Source organism: Phacochoerus africanus, chromosome 5 (genome assembly GCF_016906955.1).
Source record: "Phacochoerus africanus isolate WHEZ1 chromosome 5, ROS_Pafr_v1, whole genome shotgun sequence".
Taxonomy (NCBI): Eukaryota; Metazoa; Chordata; class Mammalia; order Artiodactyla; family Suidae; genus Phacochoerus; species Phacochoerus africanus.
In genome coordinates, this window is record NC_062548.1 from 64,892,332 (window position 1) to 64,913,585 (window position 21,254).

At 38.1% G+C, this 21,254-nt stretch overlaps 1 pseudogene; it reads right to left on the bottom strand.

The window, feature by feature from the left end:
* Positions 1 to 302: 302 nt before the first annotated feature.
* The window catches only part of LOC125128449 (cytokine receptor-like factor 3), a 94,108-nt pseudogene continuing 73,156 nt past the window's right edge, over positions 303 to 21,254 (bottom strand).

Here is a 21,254-nt window from a genome sequence, read left to right on the forward strand (position 1 = left end):
AAGAAGTTCAGTGGAAGGGTGTAAGCCTTTATATAATTAGGTACTTTTAAAGCCAATTCAATTTTTATTGTGATATGGTATTTTAATGAACACTATACTAAAAAATAAAATTGACTGCATTATGGTTTTGTCCACAACATTTAAGTATCTCATTGCTAAAATGTTCTAAAGTGAATCCTGTAGGTATTTTCCATTTCCAATAGCCTGAGAGACGAACATGACTATTTTTATCAATCGCAATTAAACTGGGTTGAGAACAGCTATCCTAAAACCCTGCAGACCAAAGCCAGTCATCCAAAAATCTAAAACACTAACACTTTCCATCCAAGGTGAAGCAATGAGTATCCAAAAGAACCACATGATTGTTCAAGTAACCAGTTGTCAGCAACCACTTCTCTGTTATTCAAGCTAATGGTTATTTGAAAGATGAAGTTTCTGCCTTTGTTATTATTGGTGGTTCATAGAGTCACATTTTCAGCATCTAATGTGACACCTCTCTCAGCCTCTTGCCCTGGAGTAACTGCAGGAAACTGATTAGTCATTTCATTTCCATTTACTAAACTGGCATTGTTTGGACTCACACACCCTGCTTGATCCTTCTGCAGAGAGTCATATTCATTCTGTGCTCTGCTCACACTCCTATAACTTCTCTTCTGTCCAGTTGTCTCTCAATTTCAACTCTGAATGTTCATGTCTGCCCAGAGAATCTTTTTGAAGTGTTCTATTTCTTCTATTACTAAGACATTACCCTTCAAGTCCAGGTTTCATAAGGCATCAAAGTGTGATGACCTATTTGGGGGATGCTTTAAGGCGTCCATTCCCATCAGCCATCTCCTCCACCAGAAGTGATAATCAACACTGAGCTCTATGTGCCATGTGATGAAGTTCATTTCAGAGCTATGTGTATGTCCTCAGAATGATTTAAAGTGCGTTCATAAGACTGGAACCTGTCATCTTGGGCACTAAATTCATCATTCACCTTACAAAATTGTACCGTGATGCCTCCAGGGTTTTCTATCATTGTGTTCTTTATTTCCTTTTCTTTCTTTCTTTTTTTCCTTACTCCTTCCCTCCCTCCCTTCCTTCTTCCTTCCTTCCTTTCTTCTTCTTCTTCTTCTTCTTTTTTTTTTTGTATTTGTACTGGAGACTCAGATGCTGTTGTGCCATGGTTTACAATGTAGTCTTTCATTTGGAGTTGCTAAGCAATGAACTCCTATTATATAGTGCAGGGAACTACATATAAAAATTTGTGATGGGATATGACGGAGGATCATGTGAAAAAAAGAATGTAAATAAATATAAAAGTGGGTCAGTTTGCTGGACAGCAGAAATGGACAGAACATTGTAAATCAACTATAATAAAAAAATTTTAAAAAAAGGAAAAAAATGTAGTCTTTCACTATGTTAAGCATTTAGTCATTCAACTAGGCAGATAAACATGGCCCATCAACCAGTAAAGGCACTTGTGGTAGCCTGTCCAACTGAATGTGTGCTTTTTGGTAAAGCTCTACAGTTTCTCACTCTGCTCTCATGCAAATGGCAACTTCCCTTTCTTGGACTGTCATTTTACAGAATTAGCTCCATGCTCTTTGACTTCTGGAGTCATCTAGTGGCTTAATACTCTCCTATGCAGTAGGGTCCACCTCTTGTATAAGAGACCAACTGCTCAGCCCAGAGCTTTCTAAGGGCTCCCTTTAACTCATTAAAATGCTGTTTCAGGACCTCCTCTGGGAGGATGTCTCTTTGATCTTTGGGAAAATGACTTAATCCTTTTCAAGTCATGGTCTTTTTTGAGAATGTCAATGAGAGTTTTATGGACTGTATTGTTAGAAAAGTGATAATCCATGCTGCCTCTGCATCTTCTGCCAGCCCTGCAGTTCTGGTTATGCTCCCTCTGGTTCCATGTCCTCATGGTCCTCCTGCAGTAGCAGCTCAGGCTCCGGCTCCCCTTTGACAGTTCTATGACTGATGATTGTGGGTGTGGGTTCCTGACTCTTCCATATCACAATGAGCCACCCAGCACATGAACAGCTCCTTTGTGGGATTCCAGAGAAAGCCAAAATGCTTTTGCTCTTATACATTATGCCTGAGTTGCTTTCAGCATGACTTTGACTCATTCTGGATTGGTTGGCCAGGTTGTGGTGAGAAAGAATTAAAAAACTTAACAAAACCCAATAATTTCATTTGGCTGCATCTGGCACCACTGAATGCATTGTGGGTGGTAGGGATACCTGATGGGCAAAGGACGGGGTCACCTGATCGTTTTATAGCAAAGGAGTGAATGAGTGAAACTCACAGCTCCCAACTCCAACCCCTTTATCCACCTAGAAGTTATTTTATTTTTCTTTGTACATTTTCTGATTACTTTCTTTCTTTTTTTTTTTTTTAAGACTTTTTCTGGTTAAATTATATACAACCTCTGAGGAAGATTATTTAAGAAAGTTGAGTCAGGGGAATTAACACTGAAATGATTTTTATAAGCTTTAACAACATTATGACTCAGGCATGAAGTAATAATTTTAAAATTCTTTGAATGTTTTATGAGGAGAAAATGAGTTAGGTACTAAAGGAAGGGTGCATGTATTGCTATTTTGCATTGCATTCCTTGCAGCACATGACCTACAATTTTGGAGGTTAAAAAAAAAATGGTACGACTTGATGTGGAATTTTGAGATGGTCACTGATCTGTCTGTAGGATTAGTACAGGGGATGGGTGAGCTGCATATAAGACAGGCTGGAATCTGGGACCCTTTGCTGCAGTGGCTGTAATATTTGCACCTAGACAAACATTTCAAGCAACAAAATACAAAGAAATTATAATGGATTAAAAATAACTGCATACATGCAGAGCTGGGGCATATTATGGGCAGGAAGATACAAAAACTAAAATCCTAGCTGCCATTTCTGAAGAGCCAAGAGCCAGAAGCAAAAGCAGGGTACTGCACATGCCCCTGCACACACCACCACCTAAGGGGTGGGCAGACCACCTAAGCCATCCATTTGGCCGGACCCCTGGACCTGCCCCTACTGTTGCCCCATATAAGGAACCAGCTCGTGCCCATACCCTCTCTCAGTGAGCAAGTAAGGAAAGGAAACTGTTGTTTGTTTTCTCTTTCCCTTACTGCAGCAGGGGACCTATCAAAATCTTGCCTGAATTTTCATGTCTGTTTTCTTATCAATTTCTATCAATTAAGGAGGCCAAGAACTCTGGATGGTAACACATATGCTCTGGTTATGTTTGTGTGAGGTGGGATGGATCTTTGTTATTGCTTCTTCAGCGCTGGGCCCAAATGAAGGCCTTTGACTTCCTGTGGCTGTATTTTCTCCTGGGTTTCCAGCACTGCCTGCTCTTAGAAGGGAAAGGAAACATGGAGGAAACAGGAAACTGCCACTACCCTGGGACTAGATGTGCTTTTCACAGAGCTGCCCTTGCAGACTGACATCCTGGTCACTAGTTTCTGCCCAGCTCGGACTCCAGACCTTAGTCCTGTCTGTCTTGGTGGATTTCTTCATCCCGGCTCACTTTTCCTGGACTGAAGAATCTGCCAGCCCCTTTCTTCTCCAGACGCTTTCTCATTCTGAACAAAACTCTGCACAACCCACCACCCTGTCCTTTGTTATTCAATGATCAGAGCCTTGAGGGAGAGTTTAGCTAAATGAATTTGCTAACCTTTATTCAATATTTACTGTGTACTAGGCACTGTTTTAAATGCTTTACTCATATAGGCTCATTTAATTCTTGGGATGACCCTGTGAGGTCTTTATTATCTTGATGAAAAGTAACTTGCCTAAGGTTACACGGATATTAAGGGACAGAGCCAAGATTCAAATCTAGATAGTTTGGCTCTCAAAGGCAAAATTCTTCATCACCACACCGTAAGGCTTCTGTAAATAAATGCCTAGGTAGTAAAATGGAAAAGTCAGAGTTGTGGTTGAATCATGTAATATTTATTATATTTGGATCACATGCCAGGCTTTTGTGCACACAATGACAGACCTTAAGTTATACCAGATAATAATTTTATATTTTCTGAGTTTACAGTCTAATGAACGATAAAATAAAAGGAGCATATGAATTAAGATGACGAAAAAATGCAGCCTGATTTGCTAAAAGAGCACAGGAGTGAGGTGTCCCAGGACAGAGGATCAGGGAACTCTTCATGGTCAAGCCAGAGTTTGATCTGGATGCAAGTGTGGTATTTGGATGTTAGGAAGGAACACAGAGGGAGCTACTTCAGGAAAAGTAATACCAGAGGGAAATTCTCAAGGGCACAATGTTTACAGGGGCAGTAAATAACTTTGGATAAAAACTAGAACGAAAGCATAAAATAGAGCTCAGAGATAAAAGCCTGAATTTAAAAAAAAACATATATGCTGGGTTAAGGAGTTTGCATACAAATGAACAGGTGCTTCAAGATGGTTGGCTGGGCAACAGAGTATGATAGAAATTGGAGACAGGAGGGACCAAATAAGAGATTGGCACATTCTCTTAGTTAGAGGGGTTACTAGGCAGTGGACAATGGAAGGATGAATTTGAGAGCCATTTTGGAAGGAGGAATAAAAACTCCAGTGTACCACATATTAGAGATGAGAAAGAATGGTCTGTGAGAGACATTGAGAATCAGAGTGCTCAGGTCCTCACCCATAGGTAAGTAGCTCTTCCTTTACCTGGCTTCTTAGAACACTTCACCCAACATTAGACTGTACCTGCTATCAGAGCCCTTCTCAAAATACTACTCTACCTTTTTTCCCTCTCCTGAGATCCCTGACCAAAATAAAGGTGTGAGAGAGAAATTGACACATCATTTTCTCCTATCCAAGTACTAACCAGACCCAACGCTGCTTAGTTTCTGAGATCAGACATGTTCAGGGTGGTATGGCTATAGACGACATATCATTTTCTGTTTGAGTTAAGGCTATCTAAACTACTTTGGGAGTTCCTCCTGACTCTTTTTAAGAATGAATTAATGTGATTTCTAAATGGAAACTCACAAATTTCCCACAAGTGTCATAGACACTCGTCCGTGTCAGTTCCGTATCATACCAAGCAGAATTTGATTAGGTGTCATCTTAGAGACAAGCACAACTATACACTACCCTCTGTTGAGCCTAGACTCTTCTGTCACAGCCATGTAATAGTGGATGGCAATTCCAGAGACATAGAATTGTTCCCAAAGCATGCCTGGACCATTCTTATTTCTTCCTGGTTCAGTTTTGGGAGATTGTGCCTTTCTAAGAATTTGTCTATTTCTTCTAGTTTGTACATTTTATTGGCATATAGTTTCCTGCAGTAGTCTCTTATGACCCTTTTTATTTCTGTTGTGTAAGCTGTAACTTCTCTTTCATTTCTGATTTGAACCCTCCCCTCCCGTATTTTTTCTTGGTGAGTTTGGTTAAAGCTTTATCAATTTTGTTGATCTTTTAAAAGAACTAGCTTTTAGTTTCACTGATATTCCCTATTGTTTCCTTTGTCTCTATATCATTTATTTATGCTCTGATCTTTATGATTTCTTTCCTTCTACTAACCCTGGGTTTTGTTTGTTCTTCTTTCTCTAGTTGATGTAGGTATAAGGTTGGATTGTTTATTTGAGATTTTTCGTGTTTCCTGAGGTAAGTTACGTTGCTATAAACTTCTCTCTTAGAACTGCTTTTGCTGCATCCCATAGGTTTTGGATTGTCATGTTTCCATTTTCACTTGTGTCTAGATATTTTTGATTTCTTCAGCAATCCTTTGGTTGTTTAGTAATATATTGTTTAGACCTCAAGTAGTTGTTTTTTTGTAGGTTTTTTTTTTCCTTCTTGTAGTTGATTTCTGACCTCATAGCAATGTGGTTGGAAAAGATGCTTGATATAATCTCAATTTCCTTAAATTTACCAAGCCTTGATTTGTGGCCCAAGCAGAAATTTGATCCACTGTCCTATTAGCAACTGCATATAGGAATATCCAAATGCTTCTTCTTTTATGTAGTGTTATCACCTTCTACTTGATATGCTGACAGTGTGCTGCTTACCCAATGGTTATCCCTTTTATTCAGATAAAAGCCAAAGTCTTAAATAATACACAAGGTATAGTCTCCATAAGAACCGTAAAACTTCATAAAAGAGGCTGACGTGACTGCCTAATACCCAGTCTTACTTGATTGGTCTCAGCAATCCTAAAACATATCATTTTTTTCTTTTAGGGGTTGTTGGAATACAGCTGGATTAAGTTGCTATCTCTAAATTCGTCTAGTATGATTCAGGTAACAGCCAGCATTGTATTTATCCTGATTTTCATAATCAACGCCTGATCGTGTGAGTAGACGTCAATTGCTTCAGCAATGGGGGCATTAAACAAAACTTGACATTGATATGGGAGGATTCTTCATTCAAGGGCTAGACTCAAGGGTTTCTAGCTAGGAAATCACCAGATGTGGCACAGGTAAGAGATGGTAGAAGCAAGTCTGCTGGATCTGCAATGCTAGAGGTGATTAGCACTGGGCCACTCCTCAGTGAACCTAGAAATCCTTTTTCCTTGACTGAGTTACTTGGAAAGGAACCGGTTCCTAACATCTCTTAAGTTTACCTTTGTACACTGTGTGAATATTCAACTCAGCCAATGAGGAATTTAGAAGGAACATTTTCATTTGTGATTGTTTGAAATATCTTCATAAGAACCAATAAGATGGGAATGTGACTCCTTAGAGGGTCTCAAACCACAGCAACTCAGAGGAGCCATTTTGCCTGATTGATACTGGAAGTTATCCAAGGCTTCAACTGAGCCCCACAGGCAAGCATTTTGGTGCGTATGATGACCGCATAATAAATTGAGCAGAGGATAATAGAAGAGACAGTATATCAGAAAACAAACCCCTTACCTACCACCAACTCATTTAAAAATGAGTTCCTAGAAAGAGGCTGTACTGGTTACGCTTGCTGTATTGAGATCGAGGCTTATTCACCAGTAATTGCACCCAGGAGAGATTTCTTAAACCTCTACTTGAAAGCAGGGTCTGAGAAAGAAACTCTCTGTGCTGGCTGACAGAAACTCCCTTATGGCTAATATAATTGGGTTGAATCCCTTAAGCCTTTCTGTTTCCTGACTAAATATTCTTAGGATGATTCCTCCCGCCACACTCTCCCCTACTCAGTGTGGATTTCTCTGCTGTAGTTCCACACCCAGGCTGGAAATTTGCTGCCTCAGCTTTACTCTCTTCTTCTCTTGTCCCATCTCCCAAGTGGTCCCTACTATTCCAACTTCATCCTTTAGACAGTGAGGTATTCCCAGTAAGATACTTATTTTTTAAACTTTTTATTATTGTTAGTTTTTGTATCAGTTTTCTGTTGCTGCCAAAACAACTTACTACCAAATTTAGTAACTTGCATAGAGCTGGCTAAACGGCAAAGTCTGAGAGGGCAATCTCCACAAGACTACCCTTGATGCTGAGCAGGACCCTGTGTGGCTCCTGGGCACAAAAAGCCTTTCTGTATTCCCCATTTCTTGTTTGTGGGAAATAGGCATGGTTCAGCCTCTATGGCTTTCACTAAGTTCCAAAGGGCAGGTTCAAATTGTTGCTGATGAGGGAAGGGAAGGGATGCAGATATAAGGGAGGAGCAGTCAAGAAACAATAATGCAGCCTTGGGGCAGAGTCCTGGTTCCCCTTAAGGAATACACATTACAATATCTTTGACCTCTGCTACAGGACAAAAACCCTGAACAAACTGAATATGTTAACTACTTGATGAAGCATTCTTCACTCCAGGAAGAAGGTCACCGGTGCAATAGCCTCATGGACCACCAGAACCTGTCCCAGGACTGCCTGACAGCAACTTTGAAGAAGAATACAAGGTTGCATCTACCCTGATCCTTATCTGTGGCCCTATTTTCCACTCTTAAGCTATAAGACCCTGTTCTCTTTCAAGGGAGGGAAAAATTTTTAGCCTGCTGTGGTCTTCTTTGCCTGGCAAAGCAATAAAAACTACTTTTCTACTTCACCCCAAACTCTGACTCCTCTCTTTTTGGCACTGCTGGACAGAGGCTGAGTTTAAGCAACACCATCACTTAAAATACCAGCCACAAGTTTGGAATTTCCCAAGATCACTTAGTGCAGACCAGCTGGCTGCAAATTTGGGGGTCCTCAGAGTCACTCAGGTTTGATGATTCTTTAGAATGGCTCATGGAACTCACTGAAAGAACTCACTACTCACTGGATGACATTATAGGGAAAAGATACAGGTTTAAATTAACCAAAGAAAGAGACACATAGAGCAAAGCCTGGGGGGAGAGGAGGGAGGGTCCAAATACAGAGCTTTTGGCTTTCCTCTCTTACTGGAGTCATGGAGGGTGTTACCTCCTCCAGGCCACTAGGTGTGACAATACACGCGAAGTATTGTCAGCCAGGGAAGCTCACCCACAAACTTTGGTGTCCAGAATTTTTATTAAGGCTCAATCACAGATTCCCCAGGAGGCTGTTTCAACTTCTCCCTGACTTCAGGCTGACATGTTTAATCTCTAGTTTCTTGGTACTAGATTTGTTCTCATACTGTGTGATCCAAAGCCTCCATTGTAAGTAATATGGTTAGACTGCCTAGTGACCAAATCCCAGAGGCAGACAAAGACCCCTTTATCAGGCAGATATTCCAGGGGCCTAGAGATCACCACCTAAAAGATGGGGTTAAAGTGGAGACTTCTCTTTGGGTGAGGCCAGACTCTTTTACCTAAAGCTTAAACAACACAAATTTATTATCTTAAAGTTCCAAAGTTCATGAGCCTGATAAAGGTTTCACTGAGTTAAAACCAAGGTATTGGCAGGGCTGTGTTTCCTTTGGGAGACTCTAGGGGGATTATCTGTTTCCTTTTCATTCCTATTGCTAGCAGAATTCAGTTCCTTGTGGGTATAGGACTGAGATCCCTGTTTTCTTGTTGTCTGTCATTGGAAGCTCATTACTAGTTTGTAATGCTCTCTGCATTTGACCACCTTCGTTTGTCTTCAAAAGTAGCAATAAATCATTGAATTTAGGAATGCTTTGCATCTTTCCTCCTCCTTCTGTTTCATCTCTGACCTAACCTGGAAAAATTCTCTGATTAAGGACTATGTGATTAAATTGGTCCTGGCAAGATAATCTAATCTCTCCATCTCAGGGTCCTTAATTTTATCACATTTGCACATTTCATTTTGCCAATTAAGGTAACATATTTATAAGTTAGGGCGTGGACCACTTTGGAGGTTAATATTCTGCCTGTTACAGATACTGAACATATGAATTTTAAAATGTGGTTTGATTGTCTTAATTCAAATGTAAGTATGACATAGGGACACCTAAGACAACAGAGCCAGGAGTGGAAATACTTCCAGACAGAAGGTTTTTCATGACCCATCAAATCTCACAGGTAGGAGTTTCCTACCCCCAAATGGAAAAAAACTAGTCAGGATGGCTTTGTTTTAGGCTCTTTCCCCAACATTTATATTTATTTTGTTTCATATCAGACAAATAATTATCAAGAAATGGCTGTTTATCAGGCACTATGATAAGCAAGCACATTTGCTTGATTTTCCCACTAAATCATTTAGCACTAGGAAAAAAAAATAGATCTACATTTCATACACCAGGAAACTGGATTTTAGAAATAGGCAGTACATTATACAATGTAACACAGGGAGAAAATACCTCAGAAATTTGAACATAGTTTTCTCTGAGTCTAGGATTCTCTAGACTGCAAATGCCATCTCTCTAATTTTATATCTAATATATATATTTAACATCTGTATTACATCTATACACATTTTGATGTCTATAATGTTGACAACTCCATCTTTTTATGTGTACAATTTTACTTTTTATTTTATCAACTCCTGAGAAGCTAGAAGCAGAAAACATGCATCTTGTTCATATGTGGAGAAAATGTTAAGTGCTTTTAGGTGCGTATCCTGGGTTAATAAAATATTATCTGACAATTTCTCAGAAGGCCAATAAAATTAGACAGCAAAGCCATTTTAAATGGAATTTAACAAGCACAGAGTTTTTCTAATGCATTCTTTTAAGTCCCAAAAACATCAACCCGGGTGAAATCTCAGAGTATCTGTGTAACACTTTCAGTCAACTCATCTATAATGGGAGGCAGGTAGTTTAATTTTTATAGTTTTAACCTTGTAACCCATCTTTGCAGTTGGTTAGTTTAATTCAAAGCAATTTTCAGACCAATAGTGAGGCAATTACTAGCCCATTATGAGGGGTGATTAGTAGATCATTTGTTCATATTACAGAAGATTTTGATTTCCAGCATTTTCACCCAGTAAATATTTAGAATCCCAGATCTCACCCTCTGTTGGTAAGTGGCTTGGCACACAGCTTGTTCACTTCTACAATCCCTAGCCTGGATGTTGTGCTATAAGACTAAGTGTCATGTTGCTATTTTGCATTTTTCTATTGGGGGAATCCTACTCTGTGTTTCTTAATTCTAAATCAACTATACTTTAATTAAAACAGAACAAAACTAACTAAAAACACTTGATATATTCTATTCAAATCCAAAAGGTGGCTAGTGAACATTTTAAAGATTCTTATCAGAAGTTCATACTTCAGAGCAGGCTCAAGCAGGCACTTTAACATAGCCATCTAAATCTGAACTAGCCTCTTGCTATTCAAAGTGTGGTCCAGAGACCAGTAGTGCAAGCATCACCTATGAGCTTGTTAGAACGTACAGTCTCAGGCCCTCAATCCAGACATTATGGATCAGAGCTACCTTTTAACAAGACTCCCAGTGGATTCTGTGAACATTTAATGTGAGAATCACTGCACTAGGTAGTTTGTTAATTAGCATAAGAGATGTGAGAAATAACTTTTGCATTGGTGAAATGAGTAATGAACAAACATGTAGTTTATTAGAAATATTATACAAGTACATCTGCCTTTTCAGCAATTAGATATAAGAATCTGGGCAGCCCAGGAACTTTTGGAGAGGCACCCTAGAATAAATCTAGAACTCATTCCGTCTTGTGTCCCTTCACTTAACAGAAGATTCTGGTATCTGATCTGACTACAAAGATAGCTGAAACTGCTGTAAGAATGTTGTCACATTTACTCTGGAATGAGAGTTGCATGAAAGGCACTTGGCATTGTCTGCAAAGACAGAGAATGAGGACATCTCATGATTGTTTTGGTGCTTGGTTGATAGCAAATGTTTGTATTTGTTTAAACGTCTGCATGGCTGAAACTTCTTACAAGATTACACTATAATATGCCACTTGGTAATAAACCCAATAATTATTGGGATCTTGGACATTTACCAGAAAAGATCTTATGATGAGAAAAAACTAAACTGGTTTGAGACAGTTGACAATAGAGATTTGGAAGCTATACAACCATACAGTTTCTTTTCATTTTTCTAGTGGTGCTATTGGCTTACAGGTAGTCTCAAGACTGAGACTATTTTGTATTCCAAGCAAGCCTTCCATCTGGGCTAGATTTAGACTACCACTAATAATACTCTGTCTGAATGCCACTTGTGGGACTGTACATTCATTTCTGCAAATAGAACATGGTCCTGGATTGTTATACCTCTTCAAGGAATCACATTAATTGCCAGCAGATGGCACAGATAACCTCGTGTGCTTCATAGATATTTCTGCAATATTCTCCTACTTTGTCATTCTCAGGTGAAAAATCAACTCTGTTTCTTTAGACATATTTAACCTCCATTCTAAATCAGCATAATAAAGCCTCACCTATGGCCTTTTCACTATCTTAGAGTCTATTTCCTGAAGCTCAGAATGTGTTTATTTTGCAAAATGGCTCACTGGATTTCAGTCTATCCACAGTGTTCATGGTCACCTATAGAAGGAGCTGAGAAAGAAAACTATTGTTACTTAAATGGCAAAGGATCTGCTAGACAGAGCCATCAAATGGTCTGTTTTAAACATTTTGAGTAGGATGCCATACTACTAATTCAACACATATTTCTTTTTCTTCCCTGCTCCAGCCAGAGAGTTGACAGAAATGTTACCTTGGCTACTCTTGGGAAGGCAGATCACCTTTAGGGGGCTAAAGGGTAGGAACTACAAAGGGCCTCCTGAAGACAAATCAGGAGATCAGGTATCAGGGTAAGAATTACAAAGGTCTTCTGAAGACAAAAGGGATAACAGTAGCTCTTGGAAAAATGGATGAGAAATTTCTATTTCCCCCACTGCCACCAGCTTTATTGAGATATAAGTGACATACACTATTATGTAAGTTTAAGATCTACAGCGTGATGTGTAAAATGTCAAAAAGCTGAATTCATAGAAATTGAGTGTATTGGTGGTTTCAGGGGCCGGGGGTGGGGGTTAGAGGAAATGGAGAGATGTTGGTCAAAGGGTACAAACTTCCACTTATTTTAATCTATATGTGCTTTTATATTTAAAGTGGGTTTCTTGTAGGCAACGTATAGTTGGGTCATGTTTTTTGATGGATTCTGACAGTTTCTGTCTTTTAATTGATATATTCAGACTACTGATATTAAAGGTAATTATTGATAGAGTTGGATCAATATTTCCCAAATTTGTTACTAATATCTGTTTGTCACCCTTGTTCTTTATCATCCACTCTTTTTCTGTGTTTTGTGTTTTTAATTGAGCATTTTATATAATTCTAGTTTCTCTCCTTTCATGGCATGCAGAAGTTCCCAGACCAGGGATCAAACCCTAGCTACAACAATGACAGCAATGGGTCCTTAACTGCTAGCCACCAGGGAATCTGTAGTTCTCTTTTTTGAAAACTTTTATTTAGTGGTTGCCCTAGAGTTTGCAACGTACATTTACAACTAATTCAAGTTCACTTTGTAATAACACTACGGCACTTTGACACTTTATGGGTAGTATGATATTTTATAATAAAATAATCCTAATTCTTCCTTCTTATCCCTTGTATCTTTGCATATATATACATGTATGTACATATACATGTAAAATCATGTTTGAATACATTGTTACTATTATTCTATTATTATTTTGAACTGACTATTGTATGTTAGAGCAATCAAAAAGAAATTTAATTTTACCTGTACTTATTCCTCCTTTGATGCTTTTCTTTCTTTATACAGATCTTAGTTTCTGACTTATGTTATTTTTTTCTCTTTAAAGAACTTCTTTTAACATTTTTTGCAGAACTGGTCTACTGGCAACAGCTTTCTTCAATTATTATTATTATTATTATTTTTGTATCTTTAAGGCTACACTGAAATTTCCCAGGCTAGGGGTCGAACCAGAGCGACAGCCAGCAGCCTGTGCCACAGCCACAGCCACAGCAACGCCAGATCTGAGCCACATCTGTGATCTACACTGCAGTTCACAGCAATGCCAGATCCTTAACCCACTGAGCAAGGCCAAGGATCAAACCCGCATCCTCACGGATACTAAGATACTAGTCAGATTCATTTCCACTATACCACAATGAGAACTCTTTGTTCAATTTTTGTTTGAAAAAGACTTTATCACTCCCTTTTGGAGGATAATTTTACAGGGTACAGAATAATAGGTTGGCATCCTCTCAACACTTTAAATATTATACTCCACTCTCTTGCTGCATGATTTTGAGAAGTTGAATATAATTCTTGTCTTTGTTCCAATACAGGTAAGATATCTTTTTCCTCCTTTCTTTCTCTTTCTTTCTTCCTCCCTCCATGCATGCGTTCTTTCTTTCCTTCCTTCCTTCCTTCTATCCTTCTTTCTTGCTTTCTTTCTTACTCCCATAGCTCGGGAGCGACGCGTGCTGGGGGGAGTGAGGGAGTGCTACGTAATTTCCTGCATTACTGAAGGACGGCAGGCCTGCCGTGCACTTAAGTAAGTCTGCGTGAGTCTGGAGGTCTTTCTTGTAGTGATGGTCGTTCTTTCTTCTCTTCTTTCTTTCTTTCTTTCTTCTTCTTTCTTTCTTCTTCTTTCTTTCTTTCTCTTTTCCTTTTCTTCCTCCTCCCTCCCTCCCTCCCTTCCTTCCTTCCTTCCCTCCTTCCTTATTTCTTTTCAGGCCACACCTGTGACATATGGAAGTTCTCAGGCTAGGAGTTGAATTGGAGCTTCAGTTGCCAGCCTATGCCACAGCCACAGCAACACTGGATCCAAGCCACATCTGTGACCTATTCTGCAGCTTGTGGCAATGCAGGATCCTTAACTTACTGAGTGAAGCCTCATATAACTTCCATCCTGACAAGTTGGGTTCTTAACATGATGAGCTACAATGGGAACTCCTCCTTCTACCTTCTTTTAGGATTTTTCTTCTTTACCTTTTATTTCTTGTATTTTGAAAATGATATTCCTAGTTATAGTTTTTCTTGGTTTTTATTTTTTTTCGTTTGTCCTACTAATGTCTTCTGAGCTTCTTCAACCTGTAGTTTGTTGTTTGATATTAAATTAGGAAAATTCTCATTTGTTGTTTCCACAAATATTTTTTTCTTTTCCTTTTGCTCTTTCTTTCTGGTCATCCCATTATACATTTTTATATCTTTTGTAGTTTTCCCATGGTCCCCTTGGATATTTTGTTCTGATTTTCTTAGCCATTGGTCTCTTTTTTTTCCAGGTTTGAAAGTTTCTATTGATAAATCCTCTAGCAGAGATTTTCTTCCTCAATTTTGTCTACTCTACTAACTCCATAAAAGTCATTCCTCACATTATAGTGAAGAGGAAGAGTTCTACATTTTCATTACAATGGCTCTGATCTCTAGCATTATTTTTTTGTTCTTTTTTAGGATTTCCATCTCTCTACTTACATTGTCTTTCTGTTCTTTTACTTTCTTTTTTTCTCATTAGCATGATGCACCCTTATCCATTCCTTTACTTTCAATCTATATGGACCTTAATTTAAAGTGGGTTTCTTAATAATGAACATTTAGTTGGTTCTTGCTTTTTGATCCACTCTGACAGATTTAGGATAAACTTAAAGAAATCCATTGCCTAAACATATCAAAATTAAACCTCAAAAAACTTAAAGCAAAGGTAATGTTTTAAATGGAGTCAGAGAAAAAAATGTCTTACTTATAAAGAAAACAAATTAGAATGATAAAAGGGATCTCATCAGAAATTATAGAAGCAAGAAGCAAACATCCCATTTTTAAATCTGCTGAAAGAAAAAAAAAATCTACCCAGAATTCTATAGACCGTGGATATGTTCTTTAGAAATGAAGAGTAATTCAAGATATTCTCAGAGGAAGGAAAGCTAAAATAATTAGTCAGAAGCAGACCTACCTTAAAGAATGAGAGGCTAAAGGAAGTTCTCTAAACAGAAAGACAATGCTAGAAGGAATTTGTAACATCAAGAAGAAAGAATACAGTAAGCAAAAATATGGACAAATACAACAGCCTTTTCTTAAGTTTTCTAAAGAATATTTTATGGTTGAATTGAAAAGTATGCTTGGGATTCAGTCACCTTGAATCTGTTGGTTTATGTCTCTTGCCAAATATGTGAAGTTTTCATCCATTTATTTGGGGGGGGTTCTTTTTTCTCTTTCTACTCTCTAGGACTCCGATGACAGGAATATCAGCTCTTTTGTTAGAGTCCTAAATGTCTGTAAAGTTATGATATTTCTTTCCAACCTCTTTTCTCTGGGTTGTTTACATGACTGCTTTATATTGCTCAGTCTTTAAATTCAATCTTTCTTTCCTCCATCCACTCCATTTTGCTGTTAGACCCATCTACTGAGCTGGTTATTATATTTTTCAGTTCTAAAATTGCTACTTGGTTCTTCTTTACACCTTCTATTTTTCGTTGAAATTTTATTTTTCCTTGTGTTTTTTTTTTCCAGTTGATTCAAGTGTTTATAATCACTTATTGAAGCATTTTTTTTTTTTGGTACTCTTTGTAAGGTAATTCTAACAACTCTCTCATCTTGGTATTGGCACTGATTGATCGACTCTTTTCATTTTGTTTTGAGTCCTCCGGTTCTTGGTATAATAAATCTTTTTAAAATTGAACCCTGGAGCTTTTTATATTATGGCTAGCTTTTATTTAAACCTTCTGTGTTAGCTAGTTTTCCATCATTCCATTTCAGCAGCAAAGGGGAGGGCATTGCTTCCTGTAGGTCAGGTGGTTGTCAAAACTCAGGTTCTTTAGACTTTATTGACAGTTGGGTAGGAGTCTTATTATTGCTTGACAGGGGTGGGAGTTTCAACATCCCATGTGGTCTCTATTGGCAATGCAGTGGAGGTATCCCCATTACTATGGAGCGACTTTTAAAAAGTCTTGTCTTTCCACTGGTCCTTTCTGACTCCATCCTAGCGGGGAGGTGAACGTGGAACGTCATTATTGTGTGTTGGGGAGATGGTAGAGTAGATTTCCCACTTGGACCCTACTAGGGATGAACACCAGTGATTGTTGAGTCCAGGTTCCTAAAATGTTTACTATGGTAATACTGCCTCTAAATAAGAAAGTTGAATTCTCCAAATGAGAGGAGACATTGGAAATCTTTGAGAAATCAAATTTAGAGAAAAATAAAAGGGGAACTATACCTTATGACTTTATTTTGGAAAGTTTATCTTTCCTGTCAATGCTTACCTAATATGCTTATTTATTTTGCTTTTCCCTATTTCCTCTGTTATGTGCTCTGTGTGTGTGTGTGTGTGTGTGTGTGTGTGTGTGTGTATACTTCTGTTGTAGCAGCTTCACAGAAACATTTTGATCCCTCTGAAAGAAATTGCTTTTGCAACATGTTTATCTGCATGCTGTTCTCTCCCTGCATTCCACTTCTTTAGGAGACAATTTTATGCAGGTGAGTACATCTCTGGGAAAATTCTATTCTACTAATTTTCCCAGGTCAGAAATCTCTGCTGCAGAAAACTCCTGATTTATTGTTCTTAAAGCAAAAAAAATTGTAAGGAAATTCAGGTCTTCACTGTATCTTGCCAATATGTCTAATTTTTTTTTTATAAATTATAAATTTCTTTTACATTTCTTCTGCTTGATGTCAGTTAAGTTCATAGATTGATGTTGTTTATGGAAATTACTTATAGAGAGAATTTCTGGCCTCCAACTCCCCTTATCTCATATACAGTTCTCACTGTATGCAGACCCAAATTCATGAGGCCGCAAAGGAGATTAGCTTGTAAGATGTACCAGTGTTTTAAGGGAGATGTCAGAATTTATTGATGTTCAGATTCAGGGAGAAAGAAATCTCAATCCAGAAAAACAGATCCAAGCATGAAGGATTTGAAAGAACTACAAAAGTAAGTATATGAAAAAATGGCTTATTTTTGATGAAGAAATATGACAAAGTGTGAGACTGTCTATTTGAGGCACAAATTTTTCTTTCAAATCTGTTGAGACTTAATTGTGGTCACTTTGCAATTTGGTTTTTTAGAGTTATAGCATCTATCTGAATATTGGAGGTAATATCCAGTTCTGCCATGTCATCAAAAGGAATTTATCTAGGATTTAGCTTGCAAAAATCAGTGGTAGAGAAATGGAAAATGGCTACTGTGCTGCAGCTTATAAAAACCTGTCAAGGAAAACTGAAGAGGAATATAGAACAAGGGGTTTACATTCTCCTTTTAGAGTCCAACTTTGGCCACTTACAAGTATTTTCTGATTATTATTCTCCTTTATTTCTCTAGCTACTTCTGCTGTTTTGTTTGTTTGTTTTTAAGAGAGACAGTTTGCTGTGTAGAAGAGAGGGAAAAAAAGAGCTATTACTGAGAATTTCTCAGCTTTCCTATCCTTTGGTTCATGTCTTGTTTCTCTGGAAGCAATTCCCCTCATCAACCTTCTTCTGCTATATTTTTAATATATGGTATTAACTAGTTCCACTTCAAAAGACTTGCACAAATCATATACACTCCTGCCTGAATTACTTCCGGATCAAATGGCTTCTCCTAGGATTGTGTATAAGTAGCACATACTTAGAACAAAACGTGGATAAAGACAATATTCGGGGTCTATGTGAGTAAGGAGGAAAAAAGTTCACATTTTTTTGTTAATGCTTGAAATCCCTTTTAACAGGAGTACATCTAGATGGTGCTATCTTTTCATGAAGATAGGAAGTTATCTTTTCATGGAAGAAGGTAGTGGCTGCCTTAAAACACAATTTCTGTCATATTTATATTTTGGGCAAGAACCATTTTTTTCAGGAATGTTGCTAGGTTGAAGAGGTTTAATTTTTTTTTTTTTTTTTCTGTTCTGTTGCAGAGGTCATAGATGATGTTTTCCAATATGATCCTGTCTGGTGATTTAGTTAATAGAAATGTCTGGATCTTTTTATCTTTCTTTATAACATTTATTTCCACCTGTAATATTATGTTATCTTTGGCTTATTTGCCTATTGTCTTTCTCCACTGGGATAAGCTCCTTGTGAGCAGGGGACTTGATTACTTTGTTCACTGCTGGATTCTTAGTGCCTGACATACAGTTAGTGCTCAGTAGACATTTAGGAGTACATAATCGTACCTGGTGATGTAGTAGGAAAGAGTAGGAAGGCAGGACATAACTGTAAATTAGAGAGGACAAAGGTTATTATCAAGCTCTTCACTTCGTTGACTCTATAGCCCTAGTATGTATGACTGATTTAGGAAAGGAAGGTAGATGATTTCTTTTGGAATATATTCAGTTTGAGGTGCCCCAAAGACATCTTCCTGGAGATGTCAACTGGAAATTGAGATTGAAAATATAAAGGCAAAGGGACAGAGCTGTGATGAAGGAGAGAGAAAGGACTCAATAACATCTATGTAGTATTTGGTGCATGAAAAACGCTAGGGCAGGTTTTGTAGCATGAAATGACCAGTGGGCTGAAGACTGAGCCCTTGGGCACACTCATGTGGGACTTAAAGAAAGCATTTTTACGTAATGATGACCTTCTGAGAAAAGGAAACTTAGTGTAAGGATAACCACTGGATGTAGCAGAGTGATTGAATAGAGACCTCGAGAGCGCTTTAACTCCAAGAGCTACGTTTTTATATTTCAGGGATCAAAATCCTGCGAGCCATCTGTTTATAATTCAAAAGATTGTAAAACAATGGGGAGCCAAGTTTTATCTCAGTCTTTCTGGAGTGGAGAGTGGCAGAAACTTCTGGATTCATAATTTCAGGATTCTTCTGTGGTGCCAAATAAAAAATCATCGGTGCATGCAGGGTTACACCTGGCTCCCATGGTATCACCTTGAAGGGAGACAATGGGGTATGGGGAATCAACACGACTGTTGCTGTAAAATAACAGTACTGTGCCTTTGATCCAAAAACCTACTGCTTGATTTCAGGACAAAATAAATAAATGTAGATATGAAAAACATTGATGAATACATGTAAGCCAAAACAAGAGGAAAAGAACTCATACAGATGATTGAGAACGTGGAAGGAAAGGGGAATATTTTAGAAGATAACTGAGTTTTCAAGTATTTAAGAGCTACCAGGTAGAAGATAGATTTAATATAATTTCAATCTAGATTACAGAGGGCTGTATAAAGGTCAGTTGCTGCACATTACTGAGAAACAGATTTTTGTTCAAAAGGGAAAGTGTTTTGTTTTGTTTTGTTTTGTTTTTTACTCAGTTTTCAGTAATGGACCACGGTCTCCTAGAAGCAGAGAAGAAATGTGGTGTAATGAAAAGAATGCTGGACCAGGAATAGGACAATTCTGGGATTTTTTTTTTTTTCATCACCCATTGCCTTATTGTTTTGGACAATCATTTTCATCTTTGTTTTTTCATCCTTAATCTATCTACCTAATAGGACTCTCGAACATCAATCATATAAAAGTATTGATGGGAGTTCCCGTCGTGGCTCAGTGGTTAATGAATCCGACTAGGAACCATGAGGTTGCGGGTTCGGTCCCTGCCCTTGCTCAGTGGGCTAAGGATCCGGCGTTGCCGTGAGCTGTGGTGTAGGTTGCAGAAGCGGCTCGGATCCCGCGTTGCTGTGGCTCTGGCGTAGGCTGGTGGCTACAGCTCCGATTCAACCCCTAGCCTGGGAACCTCCATATGCCGCGGGTGTGGCCCAAGAAATAGCAACAACAACAACAACAACAACAACAACAACAACAAGTATTGATGGACATAAATTTGAAAATATTTAAATGCCAAACGAATCTGAGATAAATTCTCCTGAATTCAAGTATTAAAAGAGAAACTACTGGCCTTCTTGGATGCCTGACATTCTGATAACTCCATCCCCAGATATCAGAGTGAAACTTCATGGAGGACTCCTAGTAGGAACCACCCTACTGAATCCAGCAACTTACAGAACCATGAGAGACAATAATAAGTTGTTTTAAATTGAGGGGAAGGGCTACTTAGTAACAGACCACCTGAAGATTTCTGAGGCTAATCATCCCCAAATGTTTGGCTAAAAGCAAATCTTTTGTTCCAGTCACACAGTTAACTATAAATTTTACATTTTTATGTGCTAGAGTGCTTATTTTCTCCAAACTTCCAACTCAAGTCTCTGTGGAACAACTTCACTGTGACTTCAGCGACCCAAGAGAATATAACTCAATGTTCTTTTCCAAAGTCATTTATATTACCAGGGAAGTGCTGCAATATATTGCATAGAGAAGACACATGGGTTCCCCTTACAATATTTTCTTTTTTCTTAAATGTCAAATTTATTTATTTTATTTAATTTTAATTTTATTTTGGAAATTCTCAGGCCAGGGATTGAACCTACACCACAGTTGCACTCTGGCCACAGCAAAGACAACACTGGATGCTTAACTTGCTGTGCCACCAGGGAATTCCAGTATTTTCTTTATTTAAGAAAATAGGAGTACATAATGAAAAAGAAATACATTTTCCCATCCTTTGAGAGATGCCATAAGCACCTGAAAATTGCATGAGAATATGGTCTTGGTTTTGAGGAAATGGTCTATTTTGGGCATACTGTTCCTAAAAATGGAATGCTAATGTATTCACTATAGGACACAGCTATTTCTCAGCAAGGAGGCAATATGTGATAATGATAGATACATATGAAGCTGCCTTTAACTTGTCAAAATGCTCTCACATATGTTAATCTCTTTGTTTTCCAAACAGGGACAATGGAAGTTAGCAGGTAAAGTGATTTGCTCATGGACATTAGGCTAATTTGTGGCAGAACCCAGATTTTTCTGTATCTGTCTACTTATCATTATATCATTCTCTGGTTCGTCTAGTTTTAAAGTGAATAAATTAAGGCAGAACATAATTACCTTTAAATGATTTAAACTCAAAATATAATTTAAAACAACTCCAAGCACTGTTAAAACCCTTTATCATCCTGGCAAATCCACTCCTAGCCCTCAGTGCAAAAGAAATGAAGATGTACATCTGCATAAAAATTTGCACATAAATGT